Source organism: Hordeum vulgare, chromosome 7H (genome assembly GCF_904849725.1).
Source record: "Hordeum vulgare subsp. vulgare chromosome 7H, MorexV3_pseudomolecules_assembly, whole genome shotgun sequence".
NCBI classification, from domain to species: domain Eukaryota; kingdom Viridiplantae; phylum Streptophyta; class Magnoliopsida; order Poales; family Poaceae; genus Hordeum; species Hordeum vulgare.
Window position 1 is genome coordinate 264,497,223 of NC_058524.1, and position 19,840 is coordinate 264,517,062.

General features: G+C 41.9%; 1 pseudogene; it reads right to left on the reverse strand.

Annotated features, from left to right (window-relative positions):
• Positions 1-4,403: 4,403 nt before the first annotated feature.
• On the reverse strand, positions 4,404-6,290 carry LOC123410489 (annotated as a pseudogene).
• Between the last annotated feature and the right edge of the window lie 13,550 nt (positions 6,291-19,840).

Below are 19,840 nucleotides of genomic sequence, written 5' to 3' on the forward strand. Positions count from 1 at the left end.
GCATCAAGTTTTTGTCGTAACCCTCCCAACTTTTTAGCACATGCTATGTGGATAAATGATGATACAATGCCAAGTTTCAGCCTTTTCAAAGTTCATCTGTAGCGCTTTTCAATTTCAGGGTCATTTAGCTCAAAAAAAAAATCAAACAATGCATGAAAAATAGCAAATGAGGTGAGAAAGGGTTGAAAATTGATGATGGGGCATTGAATGATGCATATTGAGCGCAGAAAAAGTCTGGAGTTGAAATAAGTTTAAAAAATGAAATGCCTTTGTAAGAGATAAGTATTCGTCCGAAACCCTGATACTTCAAAAGAGATTGTCCATTTTGTACACGAAGTGCATCTAGTTTTTTTCGTAACCCTATCAACTTTTTAGCACATGCTATGTGGGTGAAATAATGATACCATGCCAAGTTTCGGCCTTTTCAGAATTCATTTTTCGCGCTTTTCAATTTCAGGGTCATTTAGCTAAAAATCATTAAATGCATGAAAAATAGCAAATGAGGTGAGAAAGGGTTGAAAATTGATGATGTGGCTTTGAATGATGCATATTGAATGCAAAAAAAGTGTGTAGTTGAAATAAGTTTACAAAAATTAAATGCATTTGTAAGAGATGAGTATTCATTTGTAACCATGATACTTCGAAAAAGATTGTCTATTTTGTACACGGTGTGCATCCAGTTTTTGCCGTAACCCTTCCAACTTTTTACACATGTTACGTGGGTGAAATGATGATACCATGCCAAGTTTCATCCTTTTTCAGAGTTCATTTGTAGCACTTTTCAATTTCAGGGTCTTTTAGCATAAGAAATCATTAAATGCATGAAAAATAGCAAATGAGGTGAGAAAGGGTTGAAAATTGATGATGTGGCATTGAATGATGCATACTGAGCGTAGAAAAATTCTAGAGTTGAAATAAGTTTAAAAAATAAAATGCCTTTGTAAGAGATGAATATTCGTTCGAAACCATGATATTTCGAAAGAGATTGTCGATTTTGTACATGAAGTGCGTCCAGTTTTTGTCGTAATCCCCACAACTTTTTAGCACATGCTATGTGGGTGAAATGGTGATACCATCCAAGTTTCGGCCTTTTTAGAGTTCATTTATAGCACTTTTCAATTTGAGGGTCATTTAGCTAAAAAAATCATTAAATGCATGAAAACTAGCAAATGAGGTGAGAAAGGGTTGAAAATTGATAATTTGGCTTTGAGTGATGCATATTGAGCGCAGAAAAAGTATGGAGTTGAAATAAGTTTAAAAAATTGAATACCTTTGTAAGAGATGAGTATTCGTCCGAAGCCCTCATACTTCGAAAGAGATTGTCTATTTTGTACACGAAGTGCATCCAGTTTTTGTCGTAACCCTTCCAACTTTTTAGCACATGCTATGTCAGTGAAATGATGATACCATGCCAAGTTTCGGCCTTTTAAGAGTTCATTTGTAGCCCTTTTTAATTTCACGGTCATTTAGCTCAAAAAATATATTAAATGCATGAAAAATAGCAAATGAGGTGCGAAATGGTTGAAAATTGATGATACGACTTTGAATGATTCATATTGAGTGTAGAAAAAGTCTGGAGCTGAAATAAGTTAAAAAATGAAATGCCTTTGTAAGAGATGAGTATTCGTTCGAAACCGTGATACTTCGAAAGAGATTGTCCATTTTGTACACGAAGTGCATCCAATTTTTCCCGTCACCCTCCCAACTTTTTAGCACCTGCTATGTGGGTGAAATGATGATACCATGCCAAGTTTCAACCTTTTCATAGTTCATTTGTAGCGCTTTTCAATTTTAGGGTCATTTAGCTAAAAAATAAAATCATTAAATGCATGCAAAATAGCAAATGAGGTGAGAAAGGGGTGAAAATTGATGATGTGGCTTCGAATGATGCATATTGAGCGCATAAAAAGTCTGGAGTTGAAATAAGTTTAAAAAAATGAAAAGCCTTTGTAAATGATGAGTATTCGTCCGAAATTGTGATACTTCGAAAGAGATTGTCCATTTTGTAAACGAAGTGCATCTAGTTTTTTATGTAACCCTCCCAACTTTTTAGCACCTGCTATGTGGGTGAAATGATGATACCATGCCAAGTTTCAGCCTTTTCACAGTCCATTTGTAGCACTTTTTAGTTGCAGGGTCATTTAGCTCAAAAAACATTAAATGCATGAAAATAGCAAATGAATTGAGAAAGGGTTGAAAATTGATGATGTGGCTTTGAATGATGCATATTGAGCACAGAAAAAGTCTGGAGTTGAAATAAGTTTAAAAAATGAAACGCCTTTGTAAGAGATGAGTATTCGTGTGAAACCGTGATACTTCGAAAGAGATTGTTCATTTTGTACACAAAGTGCATCCGGTTTTTGCCATAACCCTCCAAACTTTTTTGCACATGCTATGTGGGTGAAATGATGATACCATGCCAAGTTTCAGCCTTTTCAAACTTCATTTGTAGCGTTTTTCAATTTAAGGGTCATTTAGCTTAAAAAATCATTAAATGCATGAAAAATAGCAAATGAGGTGAGAAATGGTTGAAAATTGATGATGCGGCTTTGAATGATGCACATTGAGCGCGGAAAAAGTGTGGAGTTGAAATATGTTTAAAAAATGAAATGCCTTTGTAAAAGATGAGTATTCGTGTGAAACTCTCATACTTCGAAACATAGTGTCCGCGAGCGTCATTCGGAACTGGTTGTCATAAAACAAAATACAAGAGTTTCCAGCTAAAGCATTTAAATGCAACAAAAAATGCGATCAAGATCGCAACTAAGGTAACAATTGATCCAACATCATAGTGATACCAAGCCTATTTATTAAGGGCATATTTTCTAGTCCTTCTAATCTTCAAGCGCATTGCATCCATTTTGATCTTGTGATCATCGATGACATCGGCAGCATACGACTCCAACTTCATCTTCTCTTCTTCAATTCTTTTCAATTTTTCTTTCAAATACTCATTTTCTTTTTCAACTAAATTTAAATTCTCGACAAGAGGGTCGGTTGCAATTTCCGCTTCACATACCTCCTAGATAAAAATATCTATGTTAACTTGATGGGTATAATTGTTATATATACGAGAATTGCAACAAATAGTTATAAAAGGGAATATACCACATCCGAATCATAAACCGGACGAGGGCCGATGGGGACGGATATCAAGACCATGGCCCATGTATAACAAACAATCATACAGGTAAGAAAACTATCTAAATCATACAAATAAGATTTTTGTGGAATAAAAAGGATAAGAACAAGAGGATCACCAAGGTGGTGCCGGCGTCGAGACGGTGCGGGGATCGACGGTGGTTAGGATGGAGACGGGAAGGGACTAAGTAAACCACACCCACACATATGCAAACTAATAATTTAATCTAAGCTCAAATTGCATATAAATCAAATAAACTCCCACATAATTACTCCCAAACTAAAACCCATAAATCGCTATAATTATAGAGCATTGCACGAGCTAATCTAACAATGAGAGATGAAAGGACAAAGTTGCTAACCTTTGTGAACTCTTGGATGGATGGGGTGCCTCAAATCTTAAAAAATCTAGAAAGAAATTGAGGATGAACTCGAGCAAGGGAAGAGAACAGAGGAGAGAAAGGAGAAAACAGAGAGCTTGGGCTTGGGCTAGACGAAGCACTGTTTATAGTGATACTTTTAGTCCCGGTTGGTGATACAAACCGAAACTAAAGGTCTATATCTAGTCCTGGTTTGTATTACCAACCGGGACTAATGGTCCTCGCAGGGGCCCGAGCGTGACAAAACCATGCCACCACCCCTTTAGTCTCGGTTGGTAACACCAACCGGGACTAGAGGTTCCTAATAAACCGGGACTAAATCCTGGCCTCACGAACCGGGACTATTGGCAGCATTAGTCCCGTCTCAAAAGCAAACCAGGACTAATACTTCGAACCAAAACCCTGTTTTCTACTAGTGACGTTGACCCGTATGGATTATCTCCCCCGCTTTTACTAGGATGCCCTTCTTCTCCGTACAGTGCACATGCATGTGCAGACTTGTTGCCTCCATTGCTTTGATTACCATACGCTCACATGCATGTCGAGACTTGCTGATTAATCATGCTGCCGTGCTGCCCCGCTTTGACTGCTGGATTGCTACATCATTTCTTATCAGCTAACACGCGCATTATCTTGTTGGGGGCTCACATGATTTCTCCGGAGGTGTTTGGTTAGCTGGCTGGTAACGCAAACAGCAATGGTAACTGGTCACGGTGGGATCGAAGGAGTAACAACACTTTGGCTATTTTGTTTGGCACATGCCAGTAACGTTATGAGATACCTTTATAGTGTTTGGTGTGATACTGTAATCTGAATACGTGACAACTATCACATGCAGAACCAGTTCAAAGTCATGCAATTTCATAAGGAATTCACATGCAATTCACACGTGCTTCACTAGCAGAGCTTCAAATTTATCAAAACAAGTACATAATTTTAAAATATGTTTGCATTCATCCAAGACATCCTTTAACCATATTTTGACATCACTTCTAAAATCCATATTACAACTCATTACTACAATCTCATAATTCAATGACAATTTGAGATAAACATAATTAGTCATCGAAATTATTTTGTAAGGCGAGTCGAAAGCCCAATTCCAGAATCTTGCAAAGTAGCTTTTCCACTAACCACTGCTCTTATCTGCCACGCCACCGACATATTCTAATCAACCTTGCTTCTTTTTCTCATCTGCCAATAAGCAAGAGTTAAATAAGGAATAAAAAAACCGACAAGACAACCACTAATCAAAAAAATAACAATAGAACAAGCACTCTGATTACAAATTGTAACCAATCCATAATTATCATCATTTATGTGTTATTCACTAGCAAATCACTTGGCCTAGAAAAACAATTAAGAACTCTAATGATAATTTACTTGACATAATCTAAGCAAATGCTTCATGGTTACTGAACTCTGTTATTCACATGCATAATCAGCTCGTCAAGTAGATATTAGATGGAACATATACTACGAAATGTCAAGGATAAGCAACAAGCTAACTAGAGATTACAATGCATATACTAGCAACAAGTCAACTAGAGGATGCAAATGATATCTAGCCAAGCAAAGTGGTACACGTTATCAAAGTTGATAATGTAGACTATAGAGTTCAGCAAAACAATACCAGAGAGCATTTTCAGGACAAACTCCCTCCTCAGATTTTCTGGAAGCACAAGCATCATGTTCATGTGATCTGGAGCTTTAGCAAATACAGTCGCAGCATCAACGATCTCGCTCCCGGTGAAGCTAAGCCTAGTCAATTCACTAATAGCCTTCTCTTTCGATTTCTGATGGGGGTCCTCTTGGGCAGCTTCACACTCCATTGATGCTACGAATGATGTTGCCATTGTACCGACATGCTGTGTCACATTGTTTATTTGGTTATTGACATCTTGAAGCATCGTTGCAAAAGGATCACTTGGTCCCGTCACCCTCTTTGGCCTCGGCTCCTTCTTTTGCCTCTTGGAACTAGTTGCGTCCATAGAGCGAGTATCAACAGACCGTCTTGCTGTCCCTGTTGAGATCAAGTCCTCTTCCTCGTGTTCCTCTTCCTCGTTAGCTATTTCATTTTCCAAGTTTCCCACTGCCTCACCAAAGCCTTCAGCATTTTCCCCCGTTGCGATGTCCTTGCCATAAATAGCAGCCAATTGCTCAAAGTACGGAAATGGGACACCATACAATCCCTTTGCCTCACTGTGAGTCTACAAGTTTTTCATAAAAGAAGGAACTTAGTCTCCGATAGAAATGCGACAGGTATACAAAAAGGCAATGAGAAAATATAAACAATAACGAGGCATGAAAGGTACAACATAATGAAGGTACAAAACTATAGTAGCAATGTGCACAACAACACTACAATAACAATAACAAGGCTATAAGGAGTTCAGATTTAATGGGTGAAGTTATCTACCTTACAATGTGCTTCATACTGTGCCTTCTCGCATTGAATCATCATCCGGTTTCCATCCCATGTGAAACCACTTCTAGATATCATTACTTCCAGAGCACCAAATTTTGTCCTAAAGTGCCTCACTCTTGACTCGATGTGCGGAATTGCAGATATACCACAACCTGGGCACTTCTCAGCGAGACGCTTCTCCAATATCACTAGGTATCCATTTTTGAAGTTACCATCAGCCTTCCACCTTGGATCCAACGGCAACTCATACAAGGCTTTAATAAGTTCCTCATCCTCATCCGAGGTCTACTTCCTTTATTCTTGCCTCTTCCACGGGATGTACTTGAGCTGTCCACATCCATATCTACACAAGCAAGAACAAATACAAATGAGAAGGACCATATATATATATGAAATGGAACAAATAAAAATGAGAAGCAATTGAAGCTTATTTAAACAAAAGGAAAGATAGCAAAAAATGAACAAATAGAAATAGTGTATACCTCAATGGATGTGCAACTATTAGCATCTTTTACCACCATTGAGTTCATCTAGTGAACATTTTTTTTCTTAGTAGCTATTTACCTTGAAATACTTCCATTTATCATCTGTGCAGTCCTCGGGTATAGGTTTTGGTTTCTTAAGTAGAAGTGGGTGAAGCTTCAAAATAGCTAGAAGACAAGCATTGAAGTTTCTACTAACTGGCTCCGGGCTTCGGTAAAAGAATTTCCCGACTGTCCTATTTTTGAGATGGTGAGCTAATACATAAAGGAATGATGCCACTATCTCCTCCAATGACGTGTTCCTTGTACCCATTAGGCCACCAACATTTCTCACCATCTCACATAATATATGAAATGTTCTCCTATCCATACGAAGTTGACTTATGCACATTGTGTCGCTCTCACCAATTAGTTTATACAAATTCTCTCCTCTTAACTCTTTGATTCTAATTCTCCTTTCTATTTGCCAACACTTTCTCCTATAAAGTAATGCAAAGATTAACCATACGTAATAGTATATAAGCATAATCGCACTTGTCAAATTGATAAATGCTACATTTCTTCTTCGACGTCTCGCACTCAAGGGAAGACTAGCCATAACTGAAAAGATATATGAATGAACTAAATATATGATAGCATGCAATTTTATCCATAATATGAAAATACCATTAAGAAAAGATCAACATTAGGGTAGGTGAAGAACTCACCAACAGGTGGGGGGACACAACCGATGAACCGTTGTTGGGAGAAAGAATGGTAAAGTGGTGGTTGATAAGCGAAAATATAGAGCACTTCAGATACTGCACATAAAAAAGAAATATTAGAAATTGCTATCACTTATAAGCCAACAACATACTATACAGACAAAATAATAGTGTGCGCACGGTCATGTATTATTAGTGTATAGAGATCATAAGACTGAATTAGAACCAAAATTCTGAAGTTGAAGAACGAGGAGAACATAACAGTACACACCCTGGTTCAGGGCCATGATAGCTCATGAACAGATTGTACATATATTGCAAAATTTGAGAACATGAACCAGTTCATCTCAATTAAAGAATATAACACTACATATACAAATGATGATACAAAGTTGTTCCATAAACAACTCTGAACGTATTTGTACGTATCTGATACAAAGTTGTTCCATAAATAGCAAAATTTGAGAACAAATACAAATGAGAAATTTGGTTCTCCTCATTCTTCAACTTGAGAACATAACACTAGACACCCTGAACCAAATCGTACATGAAAAGATGATCAAGAACAGATTGTTTTTAGGTCATGATTAATCACAAGAAGTTTATGTTCTATCTACAATCCACAGGTGCTTGCACAGGAAAAGATGATCAAGAACAGCAAGAAAAAATATATGTAAAAGATGTTTAACCCTAACCTAATCCGGTAGCATGGACGGTGTTGCTTCTCACCGGCGAGGACGAGGACGACACTGTGGCTCTAGCACTCGACCGTGAGGTGCTGGATCTGACAAACACACACATCCTCCTTGATCCCCACGAAGGTTAACATGATGTGGATGTCCAGGCTCCAGATCTTGCACAAGAACCTGGGAAACTCAAAGGAGGAGAGATTTCTGGTGAGCATGACATGACCCGGTCGATCCCGCACAAGATCCGGTCGATCCTCCACAAGATCCGGTCGAGGAGATGGTCGGTGACCTACCTAGAGCCCTGAAGCTTGAGGTGACGTGGAAGGAGCGGACGAAGGAGCTTCTTCTTGGCGTCGGGGAGGGCGGCATCGACGCCGACGGTGGTGGTCGGAGTTGGAGATGAGTGGAGGAGGAGAGACCAGTCTAGGGCTAGAGGCGGCAGAGGGGAATTTGGAGGCTGGGGAGCTCAGGGAAGGGATCTGTTTGCGGTCACGCTCGGGCGTAATGAGACCAAAACTTGGATGGGATCTATTTACGCTGTAACGAATAACGGAGGTACGTAAACAAACACCAGTTAATGCAATCCATTACCGTCGATATCAGGTTACGTTACATTTTGCCGAACCAAACACCTCCTTGGTAGGATCATATAGGCTCGAAATGTTGGAAAACTTTTTCTTCACATGAATTCAACATTTAGTGGTCGTCATACTACTTTGTTCATCAACCACTACTAAATGATCTTCAACCTGAGACACCTCCATAAAGACTCCTTTACGCCCCTGATAGTTATCTGAAAGAAGATATATATATATGAGCCTAGATTTCAACCTAAAATGTGGTGGTTGTGTGATAAGCCTTGTATACTTTGTGTATTCAATAATATGCGTCACTTCAAGTTTAGTCCATAATGAATTAGCTTATAAACAAACTTGACACAAAGTTAAAACTATAGCCGAATGACCTCTCAAAAGATAGAGACAGTTATATTTTCTTAAGAGTGGGGTGGATTAATTATTACACATGGCATGCAAGCAACCACGTCAACCTTACATCCTCCACTCCTTTGTCATATTTTGTTATCAACACGTGTCAGCTTTTCCTGGCAACAAATGGTACCTATTTGGATGCACCATCTTTGTTAACCCGTCCTACTGCTTAAATGCTATAAATAGGAAATGTTTGCCCTTTCTACTGCCAATTCCCATAGCTATTACTTCTACTGTGTGCAGGTCAACAAAATGAACCTGACTCTTCTGAAAGATATCAACAAACAATCCTTTAGATGGAAAGTTATGGCCAAAATTGCAAGAGTTTGGGAACTGAAAAGAAAGGACACGAGAACTACTTATGAAGTAGACTTCCTACTGCTCGATCGACAGGTTACTTCAGTCTAGCTTATCTTCTTTAGCTTACTACAAATTTAAACACGAACCCTTATAGTTTATTACTTTATGAATGCAGGGTGGTACAATGGAAGGTTTGATACCAGAGAAAAGTGTGGCTCAATTTTCAAAGCATATTACCGCGAAGGAACCGTTTACACAATTGAAGACTTTAATCTATACGATGCAAAAAGCAGGTTTAGATCTTCATACCATTCCCTCACGGTATGTTTCACTCATCGCGCTAAGCTTAAAAAGGTAGAGCCCCAACCTATAAACTTCCCAATATTTGCCCACAACGCGAGACCTTTCTCTGTGCTAGAAGCACACACCGATCAGAACCACATTTTACCATGTAACAAATGAGATATGATTAAGAGCACATTATATATTTTCATGACATTTCGTGGCTTAATATGACTCACGGTCGCAAAACAGACGTTATTGGAACAATACAAGTTACGGAGCTCCTGCCAGGCTCCTTGACAAACCCTGACGAACGACGCCAGATTTATCACTGATGGAAGGTAAACCAACGTCATTAATGCTTTCTCACGCATCAATGACATTCTATTATGCCAATAATTTTACCCTCTTTTCTTGTTGCCTCGTAGCCAATGGGCTGTGGTGACACTTTGGGGGACACATGCGACTACTTTCAACACTGTAGGTCTCGTGGAGATCTCTGCCACACACCACATCGTTGCTATTTTTGTAGGCATTACAGTGAGCCACTATTGGGGTCAGTTAATATAATTGCGGATTCATGCCTATTTTTCCTTCCATCAATTTTCCTTCAACATTTTGCCAACCAATCTACGTAGGTTTACTTGCTTTCAAATCAACATCAGTGACCAGATTGTACGTCAACATTCCGGTATGAGAGATAGAGATCATCAGTCACAAGTATCACTGCTGGTTACTATCTAACAAAAAATAAACTTATAGCATGCTAGGCACTCCATCCCAGATCGAATGGTTCGGTAACCATTGAACAAGAAAAGAGCCAGTAGATGAAAAGATCACAGAAATTACCAAACTTGAGCCCAATCATATCATGGTAAGAAGATGTGTCTATTACAATCTTCCAAATCATTGCACAAATTTACTCATCCACGAACAACATATACCCCCATTTACCTAGGACGAACGCTACAGATTTTCAATTTGTATCACTGAAATTATCCTATCAAGCGACTGGTGGTATAAAAGTTGCAAAGACTGTCGAAAGAAAGTTCAAATGGAAGACGACACGTACAAATGTCCCCGTTGCATCACAACCGTCCCTATACCCAGGTATACGGTATACCATTGAACTGTCATATTAAGCGATGAATCATTAACAGTGCTTGCCTGAACTATTAAGAGTTGCAGGTACAAAATATCACTAAATGCCATCGATGCGGACACTGAAAACCAAGAAGACTTGCCGTTTGCTCACTACACATTCTGGTGCCAGCAAGGAGAAATCCTTACGGGAAAGCAAGTGCTAATTTTAGTAGCAGATTCCAATAATAGAGCGCAATATACGCCGCCAGAGCTGACCAGATTAGTTGGAAAGAAGTTTACTGTCGTTGCAACACGAATAGCAAACTCCCTCGACGCCGTTCATATGTTCTACTAGGTGGAAAGCACCGAAAAACTGCCCGAATTGAACCCAGAGAACGCTCAACCACTAGTCGAAGGAACAGAGGGCCAAAACAAGTCACCAGAAAATACGCTCGAAGCTACACCCCCACCGTCTCCTTGTACTACAAGGGTATTTGTACTCAAACCTTTCCTCATCAAACCATCCTTCTACGAACAATAACGAGCTAATAAATTATACTCCCTCCGTTCCTAAATATAAGACATTGTAGAGATTACACTATAGACTACATACGGATGTATATAAACATATTTTAGAGTGTAGATCCACTCATTTTGCTCCGCATGTAGTCTATAATAAAATTTCTACAAGGTTTTATATTTAGGAACAGAGAGAGTACTTAACAGGAAGAAGAAAACGACTCAACAAACAACAAGAGGAAACACACCAATCAGTTCTCCAACAAGAACAAAAAAAGGTACGCACTTCTTCAATGCTTTTGCATTAACACACATCATTTTTCATATTGAATGTGAAAAGTAGACAGTTGGCGCCGTCACCGACTACATCGAGCAGGACCAAACGGTTTCTATGGCATAAGGTACACGGAGAGAAAGACAAACGAAGAAGCTGAGGAACGGATGCACACGAGCATAATTATGTTTGGTCTTCTCACTTGGGCTCCCCTACTTTTCTTCTCCTGTGTAAAATAACAAGGCTCTCCATGTGTTGTGTTAGAGCAAGTACAATAGTAGAGCCGGCTGCCGGCTGTAAGCTCATGCCATGTCACCTATAGCCCATCTTATAGCTAACATGTACAATAGTTGGTTAGAAGAGTGTACTACTTATTTATTATATGGTCCACCTTTCATACTCACAAAGTGTCTAGGAGCACGTGCTAGAGCTGGCTCTTAGCTAAGAGCCCGCTTACCTTCTCTCTCCTCTTCTCTCTCCTCCAACTAAACAAAAATATACTACTTTATTCCTTAGCCAGCTGACTCAGCTCTATTGTACTTGCTCTTATGTAGTACTTCTACATGTTTCCATGCGCTATGTAATATAAATAAATAAGCAAGCGCCTTAATGAGGCTTTGTGTACCTAATTATGTCTTAGGTTACATCGATTCACGCGCAAAGACACTTACGTAACTAACTTCTTCAAAATGGCAATAAGGACCGACATGTAATATGGAAAACAATGCCATAATTTTAGTAAGTAACACTAAACTGCATGCATCCAGTGACATGCCAATAAAAATCTGCCTACGCACAACAACCTTGGATATATAAACACGTCAACAATAGACACACGCGTGTTCACCCGTCCAGATTTTACTATCCACTTCTCTCTCCTATAAAAAGGCCTCTTTCTCCTCAACCATTCTCACCGTAACCCTATTCAAATCGAGTCTCGAGAGCCACTATCTCCACCAGAAACTTTCGTGCCCAGCTCCCCCAAAGGATCAACTATTTCTCCCTCCTTTCAAGCCAAAAGGACACCCTCACCACTGATCTACTGATGACCCACAAGTGTAGGGGATCTATCATAGTCCTTTCGATAAGTAAGAGTGTCAAACCCAACGAGGAGCAGAAGGAAATGACAAATGGTTTTCAGCAAGGTATTCTTTGCAGACACTGAAATTATCGGTAACAGATGGTTGTGTAAATGGGTAACAAGTAACAATAGTAACAAAGGTGCAGCAAGATGGCCCAATCCTTTTTGTAGGAAGGGACAAGACTGGACGAACTCTTATAAAAGGTAAAGCGCTCCCGAGGACACATGGGAATTTCTATCAAGCTAGTTTTCATCATGTTCATATGATTCGCGTTCGCTACTTTGATAGTTTGATATGTGGATGGACCGGTGCTTGGGTGCTGTCCGTACTTGGACAAACATCCCACTTATGATTAACCCCTCTCGCAAGCATCCGCAACTACGAAAGAAGAATTAATACAAAGTATAACCATAACATTAAACTAGTGGATCCAAATCAGCCCCTTACGGAGCAACGCATAAACTAGGGTTTAAGCTTCTGTCACTCTAGCAACCCATCATCTACTTATTACTTCCCAATGCCTTCCTCTAGGCCCAAATAATGGTGAAGTGTTATGTAGTCGACGTTCACATAACACCACTAGAGGAAAAACAACATACAACACATCAAAATATCGAACGAATATCAAATTCACATGACTACTTATAGCAAGACTTATCCCATGTCCTCAGGAACAAACGTAACTACTCACAAAGCATAATTATGTTCATGATCAGAGAGGTATTGAATAGTATTAAGGATATGAACATATGATCTTCCACCGAGTAATCCAACTAGGATTAACTACAAGGAGTAATTAACACTACTAGCAACCTTACAAGTACAAATCGGAGTCGCGAGACGGAGATTGGTTACAAGAGATGAACTAGGGTTTGGAGATGAGATGGTGCTGATGAAGATGTTGATGGAGATGAGTCCCCTCCGATGAGAGGGGTGTTGGTGATGACTATGGCGACGATTTCCCCCTTCGGGAGGGAAGTTTCCCCGGCAGGACGACCCTGCTCGAGCTCTAGATTGGTTCTACTCAAGTTTCGCCTCGTGGCGGCGGCGTTTCTTCCTGAGAGCTCTCTCCTGATTTTTCTGGGACGAAACCCTCTACATAGCAGAAGATGGGAGCCAGAGGGGTAACAGGGGGCCCACGACTCCACCAGGCACGCCTCGCAGGCTTGTGGACTCCTGGTGGCTCCCCTCGAGTACTTCTTCCGCCCAGTATTTTTTATATATTCCAAAATAATTCGTCGCTGATTTTCACGGCTTTTGGAGTTGCGCAGAATAGGTATCTCAAACTTGCTCCTTTTCCAGCCCAGAATCCCAGCTGCCGGCATTCTCCCTCTTCATGTAAACCTTATAAAATAAGAGAGAAAAGGCATAAGTATTGTACCATAATGTGTACTAACAACCCATAATGCGATAAATACCAATGTAAAATCATGATGGAAAATGGACGTATCAACTCCTCCAAGCTTAGACCTCGCTTGTCCTCAAGCGGAAGCCGAGATCAATAAATATACCCACATGTTTAGAGATAGAGGTGTCGATAAAATAAAATACGGGCATGCAGGCATCATGATCCTATTTAGAACATCAATATCGTCATATAATCTCTTATGCTAAAGTGACAATTCCTTCACAATGTAAAGTATGGATCAAGAACCTTATTGAGAATTATCAAGCAATCGTCTTTACTCATTGAAGCAATTGCAATTTATCATAACATCGGAAAGAGTCAAATAAGAGCTTGTAAAGCAAATCCACATACTCAATCATCTTTTAGTTTTGTACAATTGCTAAAACTCACGCGGTACTCATGAGATCAAAGTTTCAGTTGGACACACAGAAAGATAGGGGCTTATAGTTTCGCCTCCCAACTATTTACCTCAAGGGTAATGTCAACTATAATAATTCATGATTACTTACTTCCAAGTTGATATAAGAATATATATCTTTCCCTAGCACATGATGCTTGCCAAGATAATGGCGAAATAATGAATTGGTGTCGATCACCATGACTCTTTTAAAGATAAAAAGTAAAGGTACAAGATAGGCCCTTCGTAGAGGGAAGCAGAGGTTGTCATGCACTTTTGAGGTTTGGATGTGTGATCTCTTAGTGTGGAGGAACGTCACTTTATATTTCCTCCTGTGATAAAGAACTTTATTATGCAGTCTGTCGCTTTTATGTCTTCCTCATCACAGGTTTGTACAAAGCTTATTTTCCACACACTAATAGATCATACATATTTAGGGAGCAATTTTTATTGCTTGCACCAATGACAACTTACTTGAGGGATCTTATTCAATCCATAGGTAGGTATGGTGGACTCTCATGGTAAAACTGGGTTGAGGGTTTATGGATGCACAAGTAGTATCTCTACTTAGTGCGGAAGTTCTGGCTGATATGAGGTGGAAGCAAGCGTCACATGCTAAGGGATCTCTAGTCATATAACATTGTTGGGAAACAAGCAAACATAATTCATTATGTTGTCTTCCCTGTCCAACATTTACTTCTTAGCATGTAATAGTTTAGTGAGTGTTCTCAATCATAGACGGTGTCAAAGATGATATATTTATATGTGAACCTCTCTTTCTTTATTACTTCCTATTAATTGCAACAATGACCAAGGTCTACGTTTGTCCACCCACAACAAGTTTCAATCAACATTTTTTTTATATTTGAAGCCATCACTTCCCATAAGATCATACATGATCTTTCATGCTTTTGTTCTTTTATTATTCTTTTCTTTAGATCATGGCATGAAGCAAGGCCCTTAACTAAAACACTCCTTATTATATAACTCACGAACTCGATTACATTAGGGGTAACATAAAGCAAAACTCAAGCCTAGATCATACTAAGAACTTTATTCTACTAGAAAAAGATAATACCAAAAAGGATCGAACTAAGATAAAGGTAAAGGCAAAAGATGTGATGGTGATGCGATACCGGGGCAACTCCCCCAAGCTTGGCACAAGCCAAGGGGAGTGCCCATACCCGTGCGTTTAATTGTCTTCCTTCGGGGGTGATGGTGTTGGAGTTGTTGGAGTCTGGGGTTGATTCTCCGTCTTCCAAGGCATAGGTTCTCCATCATGGAAAGATGATCGAGTCTCCGGAATCCTCAAATCTGCAGTCAACCGTATTGATTTAAATCTATACTCATACTCACAGTTTTGGTTCTGCAGGTCATAGATTTGGGCTTGGAGGTGATCGATTCTGTCATAGAGCCTGGAGAGGCGCTTCCCGATTTCATTGGCATCGATCTTGTGCTTGTTGGTGAACTCCGTGATCATCATGTGGTTGAGTTGAGTTCGCGTTCCACCATCCCTTGGCACTTGAAGACTTGCTGCTCCATTGCTTCGAGCCTCGCCTCTACGCTTTCGGACCTCTTGGGCCCCTCAACATCACGGATGTGCAGCACCCCCTCATGCATCTCGATAGGTTGAGGGTGCTGCAACACCTCCGCAAGGTAGGGATTGATGACTTTCTCGAAGAACTTGTCCTTCGGATCTTTTGGGGACACCATAGCGATCTAGATCTGTCTGCACAACAGCTCGAAACGAAAACAGAGGATATTTGCGTGATATGAGGGTCAGACCTTTTGGGAGATTATATAATGAATTTTTACCGACCAAAAGGAGTATTCCACAAGAAAATGGAGTCGAGGAGACACACGAGGTGCTCACGATCCACCCAGGCGCGCCCAGGGGGTAGGGCGCGCCTGGCAGGCTTCTCACCTCCTCGTGCGCTTTCCGGACTACTTTAAATTTTTCTAATTTTCTAAATATTCTAAAACAGAGAAAAATTGCAATTGGAAAAGTTTTGGAGTCGGTTTACTTACCGCATCACATACCTCTTCGTTTTTGGAGTCTGAAATAAGCTGGTAAATATCCCTTATGTATTCCTCCGGAGTTATGGTATTAATAATATTGCTTTCAACATTTACGGGAGTACGTGAGATATAATGCTTGATTCTTTGCCCATTTACAACTCTCGGAAAATTACCTTCCGCTTGTTGATTTTGATGGCACCGGAACGATATACTTCCTTGACAATGTAAGGACCTTCCCATTTAGAGAGAAGCTTGCGTGCAAAAAATCTTAAACGAGAATTATACAGCAAGACATAATCACCTACATTGAACTCACATTTTTGTATCCTTTTATCATGCCACCTCTTAACTTTTTCTTTAAACAACTTGGCATTTTTATATGCTTGAGTTCTCCATTCGTCAAGTGAGCTAATGTCAAATAACCTATTCTCACGAGCAAGTTTGAAATCAAAGTTGAGCTCTTTGATTGCCCAATAAGCCTTATGCTCTAGTATCAAACGTATCTATAATTTTTGATGGTTTCATGCTGTTATCTTGCCATCTTTGGATGTTTTATGTACCTTTTATATCTTTTTTTGGACTAACTTATTAATTCAGTACCAAGTGCGAGTTCCTGTTTTTTCTGTGTTTTTGGCTCTTTTCAGATCTGATTTTGGAACGGAGTCCAAACGGAATAAAATCCCCGAAATGATTTTTTCCCGAACGGAAGAAGATCAGGGAGCCTGTGGGCCAAGCCAGGTGGGCTCCAGGGAGCCCACAAGCCCCCACTCCACCACCAGGGGGGAGGCGGCGGTGGCAGGGCTTGTGGCCTCCCTGGCCGCCCCCTGATCTATATCTTTGGCCTATATATTCCCTAAAATACAACAAAAAATCAGGGGAGCCTCGAAAATACTTTTCCGCCGCCGCAAGCTTCCGTTTCCGCGAGATCTCATCTGGAGACCCTTCCGAGCACCCTGCCGGAGGGGACTTTGGAGTTGGAGGGCTTCTTCATCATCATCATCGCCCCGCCAATGACTCGTGAGTAGTTCACTTCAGACCTACGGGTCCGTAGTTAGTAGCTAGATGGCTTCTTCTCTCTCTTGGATCTTCAATACAAAGTTCTCCATGATCTTCATGGAGATCTATCTGATGTTATCTTCTTTGGCGGTGTGTTTGTCGAGATCCGATGAATTGTGGATTTGTGATCAGATTATCTATGATATATATTTGAGTCTTTGCTCATTTCTTATATGCATGATTTGATATGCTTGTAAGTCTCTCCGAGTCTTGGGTTTCTTATATACATGGAGAAGTGCTTGGTTTTGGGTTCTACCACGTGGTGACTGTCGTGGGTATAAGCCTTACAGTAGATGTGTAGGGTACGAAAGGATGGGCAGAGCCTTAGCTACGGCGAGGTTGTATGAGTTCAGGCGCCTCTGCGGTGGAGGTAATAGCCCTACTTCTCAGTGCTCAGGGAGCTTGTTGTTGAGTGGAATATAGAATACAGTGAATTGCTAACCACTGCACCAGTGGGGGAGGGTGGCTTATATAGAGTGCGCCGCCCTCCACAACGGTCCGGTGTACAGGGGTGGAGTAGTGGTGATTAAATGCCTACGTTACAGGTAACGTACGTCTTAAATGCTAATAAAGGCACATGGAAACGTATGACCGTTTCCCTCCAGGGGGGTTACGACGTACAGAGTGGAATCCAGTCGGTTAGTTTGATACACTCTGAATGCTAGTCTCCGACTGGATGATCGGGGATCGGTACCGACTGGATGATGGGAACTCCTTAGTTCAGTCGGAGTTGACTAAGGGCCTTGTCCCTTATGAGGGGTAGTCCTTGGGTAGGACCTTCAGGGCAGGCCTATGACCCTACCCTAGGACTTTAACCCCATCATTAGTCCCCGAATGGATTGGGGTTGGAACGACGAAGAGATGCTTGAAGTTTGGATCCGACTGGAACGGATGTGACTTTGGCGTTGCTTGCCTCGATCCATTTTATCTTTTCTGACCAACGATCCTAGTGGAAGTATTGGTGGAACAAACTGTTGGAAACCGAGTGCTTCCAGGGTATCTCCTGACGTGACCAGTCAACTGACAGCGGCGGATTTTCCGGGATCCTCAAATTTCGGTTACCGCGCGCTCAGCGGGGATGACGACATCGCGCTCGAGTAGCGCCTGACGCCTCGATTCCCGCGCCTTCATCTTCTCCACTGATATCGCCGCGGTTGGTCGGGGGATAAGGTTTCGGGGCCACTTGCGAGTGGCCCAGTCGGAACCTTACTTAAATCCCAACGGCGAGGGTTTTTCGTTACGCTCGCAAGACATATCGGCTTTGCTCCGCTTCCTTCGCCATCCTTTGCGCACCCAAGCTTCTTCCTTCTCCATCTCTCTCGCGAATCCGCAGCTCCCGTCATGACAAAGGGGCAGACCAGCAAGCTAGAGGCGCGGAAGAAGAGGGGGAAGGCGGCGGCTCCTGCGCGGAAGCAACGAACGCTTCCGGCGGGGTGGATCCAGGGGGACTTCCTCCCCTCCACGGTGACAGAGGAGGACCTGCTGGAGCTGGTGGAGCACGGGATGATCGCGCACAAATCATGGAGGTTGCCGGCGGAGGGGGAGCGCGTCCTGCTGCTCAGCCACGTGCATCGAGGTTTCTCCCTGCCCCCGCACCCTTTCTTCAAAGGCATAATGAACCACTTTGGGGCGCAGCTCCACCACTTTCCCCCGAATTCCATTGCCCATCTCTCTGCTTTCGTAGTCTTGTGCGAGTGTTTCATCAGTTGTCCTCCCCATTGGGGGCTTTTCAAACATATCTACTCTGCTAGGTCCCAAACTATCAAACGACTTAATCAGTCGGATGATAAGACTCACCTTCTCCAGCTCTGTGGGGGGGGGGGGGGGGTTAGGCTTCCAAAAGAAGAGCAAAAGTAGTTATCCCGCTCTTCAGCTGAGTGAATCGGTTAAGAACTGGCAGTCGACATGGTTCTACTGCCAGGACGTCGCTTGCCCGAATGCCACGACAGGGCTACCTCCTTTTAGCTTAGATCGACCCGCTCCGCCTAAACAGCTTGCGCTCACGAAGGCGGAGAAGTTCGACATCCAGTCTCTGGTCGACGCACTCGTAGATCTCGTCAGGAGGGGAGTCACCGGCATAGATTTGCTGGAGGTTTTCCTCGGTCGGCGCATCCAACCACTGCAGGCTCGCGACCACGCCATGTGGCATTACACGGGACCCGAAGACTCCACTCGGACCAACGTCGAGTGCGTGACTGGGGAGACAGTGGCGTCGTGGGTGCTCCAGATCACAGGCGCCTGCGAGAACCCCAGAGGGTCCCGGCGAGTGAAGGCTTTCCGCGCGGACAACCCTCCTCCGAACGAGGTGGGTACAACTTGTCGAGTGCACATAACTGTCTTAGATTTATCACTGTCTTGAATCACCGTCTGACGTATGATGTCACCGACTGTATTTTATGCAGAAGTGGTCCAACTGGTTCTCTCCCGTCTCGAACGGGAACCCGGCCGAGGAGGAGGAGGAGGGCAGCCAGGAGGGTAGTGTGGAAAGCGTCGAGTACGTCTCCGACAGTGGAGAGACGGAGGAGGAATCTGGTGAAGAGGAGGAGGAAGATGAAGAGCAGAACTCGCCACCCCCGCCGCCAGAGCATCGAACCAAGCGCCGACATG